Source organism: Bubalus kerabau, chromosome 14, assembly GCF_029407905.1.
Source record: "Bubalus kerabau isolate K-KA32 ecotype Philippines breed swamp buffalo chromosome 14, PCC_UOA_SB_1v2, whole genome shotgun sequence".
NCBI lineage: Eukaryota > Metazoa > Chordata > Mammalia > Artiodactyla > Bovidae > Bubalus > Bubalus kerabau.
The window spans coordinates 13,838,970-13,845,788 of record NC_073637.1 but is presented as its reverse complement, the minus strand read 5'-3'; the positions used below and the strand labels follow the sequence as shown (position 1 = coordinate 13,845,788).

At 43.0% G+C, this 6,819-nt stretch overlaps 1 long non-coding RNA gene across 1 annotated transcript; it reads right to left on the bottom strand.

Moving 5' to 3' along the window:
- Positions 1 to 4,244: 4,244 nt before the first annotated feature.
- On the bottom strand, positions 4,245 to 6,466 carry LOC129626596 (uncharacterized). The gene is made up of 2 exons (XR_008702059.1): positions 5,832 to 6,466; positions 4,245 to 4,591 (listed from the first exon to the last, which is right to left on the bottom strand). It is a non-coding gene; the product is annotated as an uncharacterized LOC129626596 (long non-coding RNA).
- Between the last annotated feature and the right edge of the window lie 353 nt (positions 6,467 to 6,819).

Here is a 6,819-nt window from a genome sequence, read left to right as displayed (position 1 = left end):
ATTCTTTATCGTTTTCTCATATCACTTCCACTTTCTAATTGATGGAAGGTGGAGTCCTCCCTTTTCAATCTACTTAGATTTTGCTAAGCTCACAAATATTTTTATTAAGTTAGTTACATATGGTTCAAAATATTCCCTGCCCTTTCTTGTGGAGAGATGATATCTGCTCCCTCCTAGAAAGTCAGGCTTAAGCACATGACTTTGGCCATTTAGATATAACAGGATGTGGCATGTATAGTTGGTTGACAATGTTTCAGGTGTACAGCAAAGTGATTCAGCTATATGTATATATAAATATAAGAATATATGTGTGTGTATATATATTTATATATTTCAGATTTTTTCCATTATAGGTTATTACAAGATATTGAAAATAGTTCCCTGTGATATATAGTAAGTCCTTGTTTATCTATTTTATATATATATATAGTAGTGTTATTGTTGTTCAGTAGCTAAGTTGTGTCTGACTCTTTGCAACCGCATGGACTACAGCATGCCAGACTTCTCTGTCCTTCATTATCTCCTGGAGCTAGCTCAAACTCATGTCCATTGAGTCAGTGATGTTATCTAATCATCTTATCCACTGTCACCCACTTCTCCTCTTGCCCTCAATCTTTCCCAGCATCAGGGTCTTTTCCAATGAGTCAGCTCTTCACATCAGATGGCCAAAGTACTGGAGTTTCAGCTACAGCATCAATCCTTCCAATGAATATTCAGGACTGATTTCTTTTAGGATTGACTGGTTTGATCTCCTTACTGTCCAAGGGACTCTCAAGAGTCTTCTCTAGCACCACAGTTCGAAAACATCAGTTCTTCAGTGCTCACCCTTCCTAATGGTTCAATGAGCACATCCATACATGACTACTGGAAAAATCATAGATTTGACAAGATGGACCTTTGTTAGCAAAGTAATGTCTCTACTTTTTCATATGCTGTCTAGGTTTGTCATAGCTTTTCTTCCAAGGAGCAAGTGTCTTTAAATTTCATGGCTGCAGTCATCATCTGCAGTAATTATGGAGTCCAAGAAAATAAAATCTGTCAGTTTCCACTTTTTCCCTGTCTATTTGCCATAAAATGATGGGACAGGATGCCATGATCTTAGTTTTTTGACTGTTGAGTTTTAAGCCAGATTTTTCACTCTCCTCTTATAGTAGTGTATAGCTCTCAATTCCAATCTCTTAATTTATCAGCTTTAAGAGAAGCTGGTCATTCTGCCTTGTTCTTTTTTTGTTCTTCAATGAACCTATGTCCAAATAGTAGCTGTTGTGCCTGGACTCCAGAGTGGGGACAGGAAGCAGCGTAGCAGACAACCAATAGTAGAGAAACAGAAACTGAGGGTTTGGGGTATATGATCATAGTGAGGACTCAGTGGACTTTGAACAGGAATTCATATCCCACTTACATTTTGTTGGATGTCCTATCCAATCCCAGAGTCTCAGACTCATATGGCTTTAGAAACTGGACAGGTGATTTCACATTATTCCAAAGCCAGTGGTCATTTTGTTAGGGACAGCTGGTGCCCAAAGAGAAAAGGAATTATATACGCTTGGCTGAAAGTATTACAGTTCAAATGGTTTGTAAAATCTCTATCCAACCAAACCCATCTTCTGGATGAAATCAATCCTAGGATCACCAGTTGACCCTCCAGCTACACCAAGTAGACCTCTCAGTGTGGCCTAGGGTGGCACTTCCTACAAGTTTATAAGGATTAGTTCTTAACACACTGAAGCTTGAATTCCAAGCAACCAGGCAGGTTCTTTCTATAGGGAGATCAGTGCTCATGAAGAGCATTGTACCTTTGTACCTTAGTACAAAGAATGGAATTTAAGCCATCCCAGTACAGTTTCATGAATAAAGTTTAATTTTTTCATTATTTGCTCTAAGAAAAGAAAACAAACAAACAGATTTCTGCCCAAATATCTAAGTTCCTTTCATCCCTGGCATCCTGAAATCCTTGTTTAAAACAACTTAAATCACCAGAGGAGCATTAAAGTCCTTTTTAGAGCTAATCTGTTCAGCAATGCCAGAAGAATGCAGACTGAGCAAGCAGCAAGTCGAAGCAAATTCCCTGGGACCAGAGCTCTTGAAGGGACAGAGGGACTATTTTCTTCAACATAAAAGGGAATGGAATACATTTGCTCTATTTTCCACTTTTCCGTTCTGAAATATGAGAGACACTTCCAGTGTGTTCCTTAGGCATCCTGAAGAATAAACTATTTCTGGCCCCACAAACCCATTTCTTTTTGTGGAAATCAGATTCCACCCTCCCAGGGACTTAGAAGAAAATCAAAGCTTTCAACTCCGGAAACATCCAAAAAGCGTCCTTTCCTCAGAGTACGCTGGTAGCTGTGGATCTCCAGCCACACTGTGGGAGTGTGGGTTCATATCCTGCTATTGCTAGGCAGATGACATCACTCTTCTTTTCCATAAAGAGTTGTTCCATATGTGCTGCTTGCTGAGCAAAACACACATATGTGGGGACTGCAGATGAAATATGCATGCGATGTGGGCCCAGGCCAATTTCGTCTCTTAAAGGAAACAGCAACGCTATTTAAGTGGTACCAATAAAATAACATTTTATCTTCCGAATTTAAAAACAATTCCCAAGCCTGCGTGGAATCAACCCTTTCAAATAGTTCAGGAATCTGTTATGTCCTCTGAACATAATAGTTTCATGTTTGGGAGTTGCTAGATCTAACAGAAAATAATAAGGACTTTTCTAATTGCTTGTAACCGGCTGGGCACTTAACATTTAATTCTCATCATAAGCCTTTTCTAACAATGACATGCTTCGCATTTTAGGAGTGATAAAAATTAAAACGGAGGCTCAGAGAGGTTCAGTAAACTGTTTAGAGTATTAATACTGGAGCCTGGGCTTTCATCCCTGGAAATCTAATCATGAACCTGGAGTTCGTTCCACCCCTGCTCATCAGAAAACAATGAATAGGTGAAAGGCAAATGAGTATTTTTGATAACACTTTTTTTTTAAATAGGATGACTTGCCAAATCTCTTCTCTCTGGAATGCTTCACAATCTGTTCCCTCGATTTTTTTTTTTTTTTTCCTTCTTGAAGGCAGGCTGGAGTAATAGAAACCGGCTCTTGGAGGGCTCTGAAGCACAATAGTATATAAAGATGTGACAGTGACTGCTGTCCTGAAAGCACAAACTAAATCTCTAGCAGGGCTTGATCATGTCCGAGTCTAAGCTGGGAGATAGGAGATTTGTGGCACTGGCAATGCTGTTAATTCTGGGACGGGCACTAGTACATTTCCTCGTTCCGCCTGCCTTAAGGCTTTGTCCGAGATACTCGGTGAAAAGAACAACTTCTCTTTCATATTTTTGGGGGACTCCAATTGATCTCAGCAGCACCCATCTCTCCTCCCCTACCTTTCTACATCTTCCTAGGTGGCAAATGGATGAAAGGACTGACTTCTTGGCCCTTTAGCAACGGAATAACAATTGTTTCCCATCTCTCTCTTTTCTTCCCAACTCCTTCCCTTTCCCCATCCTGGGAAGTTAAGTTTCTTCTAGTGAGGTCTTCCCCTATAATCCCAGAGGCCTCTTCTTTTCAGTCCATCTACAGTCATTAACAAATTGAGAATTTCTCCAGAGCTTAAAGTTAGACTCTCTGGAGCTGGGAACAGATAGTGCGAATGATAAAAACAAAACAAAACAGCCTCCCCACCCACCCAAACAGCTGTCACCAATCACACTCTCCAATCCTCAGGGGGATCCGTTGAGCTTACTAGAGTGAAGGATCAATCTCGAGTTGCCCTGGCAACAGTAATCAGCTTTGAGAACATCCTCCTGGGCTGTTTGGATGCACAGAAAGGAAAAAGCAGGATGGGGAACAAAGGTTTGTTCTCCCCATGTTTTGAGAAGTCCCTGCACAGCAGTTCACTGTGTTCACCATGAGGAGTACTTGTGGCTCTCACAGCATGAAGAGGGTCTGCTGTGATGAGATTGATTTCACTTAAGAGGCCCTTGAAATACGCATGCACACCTAAAGTTTTCAAGAACGTTTATCAGGAGCCAAATTTCCATGGGGAGTTGGAAATCAGTTCTTCAACAGAAAACTCCAACCCTGTCAGTTGCTCAGATCCACACCCCTCATTCTAGGTTGGAAAATGAAAGAATCTCCTGAAATCCACATTGGGAGAGTAAGATGTGGTTGTCAGTGAAGACAAGAAGGCAGGGTTGTCCACCCCCATCCCACACACCCTCATTGATTCCAGCTTTAGCTCTGTGCAAGTTTATTTTTAAAAATGTGGATGCTCCATTTTCAGAGAGTGATCTAAAAATATACTCCTGCATGCCTGTGGCTGTGATGTGTATGTAAATCCAAAACCTCAGAATAGAGTGGATTACACTGAGAAGCACAGATAGACCAAAAAGCAGAACAGGATGATTCCTTCTACCTTCTGCGTCAGGAGGCGGCATTCATGGCATTAAGCACATCAAATGTTGTCAGAGTTGATTTCATGAATAGGTTTCTGTGAGAAGTAACTTAAAGGACATGGAAGAAGCCTGTTTTCCAGGTGTGATCCCATATTGCCATTCTTCTCTGCCTAAAATGACATTTTTGATGAAACTAAAAGTATAAGAATAAAAGCAAACATTGATTAAGGGTGTTCCATGTAAGAATAAAAGCAAACATTAAGAGTGTTCTATGTACTGGTGTGTGATCAGACACCCCCCCCCCCACCCCAGAGATGGCTCTTCTCTCTCTCACTCTCTGTACATCCCCTGCCGGACCACTGCTTGCTTCATCTACACCTTACTCACACCACTGACCTTCCTACATACTTGCCCCCACCCCAGTTAGTGATTGTTCTAACCCTTAGATCAGAACATCTCCACCTGATTGCTGATCAAATGGGTAGTGAGAACGTGCCCCTTGGCCAGTTTCCCTGGTCACCAATGAGCCAACCGATGTCAATTCCCCCTCTAACTGGTAACCTCCCCCTCCCTCCAGGAGCTGCCCTGTCCTGCCTGCTGCCTGCCTGGTACCGTAGAGTGTTGTTGCTTTGTGGCTGGAGTGGGAGCTGTCATGTCCCGGGGCCTGCAGGCATCCTTAACATGGACTCACCGCCAAGTGAGGGTTCTTGGCTTCTCGACAGGGGGAAAGAATTCAAGAGCCAGCCAAGGAAAAGCAAAGGTAAGTTTATTTAGAGGGATACACCTTCCATAGGTGGAAGGCGGACTGTCTCTGAAACTGAGAGCGGGCCCTGATTGATAGCAGTTTTTGCAGGCTAAGTAATTATACACACTAATGAGTGGGAGGAATATTCTTGCTATTTTGTGGAACAGTGAGGGTGTCTGAAACAAAAAAAAATAGGGCCACTGCCAACTTCTTGGCTTTTTATGGTCCCTCTCGGAACTGCTGTGGCATAAGAACCAGGTGTGGGTGTGGGGTGGGGGTGATGTTTGCATTTACAGTGAAGAGATCCTGAGCTCAAGGTCAATGACTGTGCTGCTCTTCCCAAAGCCATCTTGGTTTCGGCTGGTTCAGGCTGGCCTTTCTCGCCTCCCTACAGCTGTGCCCTTCTTCAACGACCTAGCCTTTGTGTCCTGCTCCTTTCCCTCCTGTCTCAGCTCCAGGGCCTTGCTTCGATGTGTAAGATTCCCCATCCATGAAACCACTGAGGTCTGTTGCTAACTCTGGGCTCTTTCTTTGGTCTTGAGGATGGGCAAGTACAGGGCCTATAGGCCTGCTGGGTGCAGCCCCAAAATTGCTGGAGCAGCCAGGAGACCAAGGAAACTCCCCAGAACCCTGAGATGTCTAGAAATAAGGACAAGGAATGGAAAGTTCACAGGGGCTGTCCACTTACACGTGGGGCCCAGGAGTCACTGGGTGTAATTCTGAAGGTTATGGAGGACTCCTGCGGTGGCTGACCTCTCTTGGGGGCCACCAGGACAGATGGAGAACTCATAGGCACCCCAATTCTGTTGTGGAGATAGTGACTGCCATAGCAAAGGGAAAAAGTGTTAGATAATACGGCACTGGCCACAGCTGTGGGCTGGCGGTTGCTTTTCACATTAAGAAAGGGCACAGAGGCCAAGTTAACAGCTGAGTGAAGGTTAGCTTAAATGCTGAGTCACGCTCCTCTGGAAGCGAGGCAGGTGCATCTGACTGAGTGATATGTATTATGGTTACTCTTACTTGTTTACACTGAATTGTCTATTTAGAAACTGTCAGAAAAAAAAAAAATCCCTGAAAATGTCCTAAATGGGAACCTTTTGACTTTATAAGACACGTTTCTGCCTACAAGCTTAGAGGAAGTTAACTTTCTAGAAGGAATATTTATTTCTCTTCCTGTGCTTTTGAGAGAGAAATAATATACCTGGGATCTCAGGAACTTTAATGCTTGAGAGCAAAGGAAAAAAAGAAGCCTTAAATTCTAGCAAGAAAATGGAGATCCTTGTGCCTGTATAGCTATATGTATGTGTTTGCCAACAAAGGTCTGTCTAGTCAAAGCTATGGTTTTTCCAGTGGTCATGTATGGATGTGAGAGTTGGACTGTAAAGAAAGCTGAGCACCAAAGAATTGATGCTTTTGAACTGTGGTGTTGGAGAAGACTCTTGAGAGTCCCTTGGACTGCAAGGAGATCCAACCAGTCCATCCTAAAGGATATCAGTCGTGGGTGTTCATTAGAAGGACTGATGTTGAAGCTGAAATTCCAGTACTTTGGCCACCTAATGTGAAGAACTGACTCATTGGAAAAGACCCTGATGCTGGGAAAGATTGAAGGTGGGAGCAGGAGGGGATGACAGATGATGAGATGGTTGGATGGCATCACCAACTCAATGAATATGAGT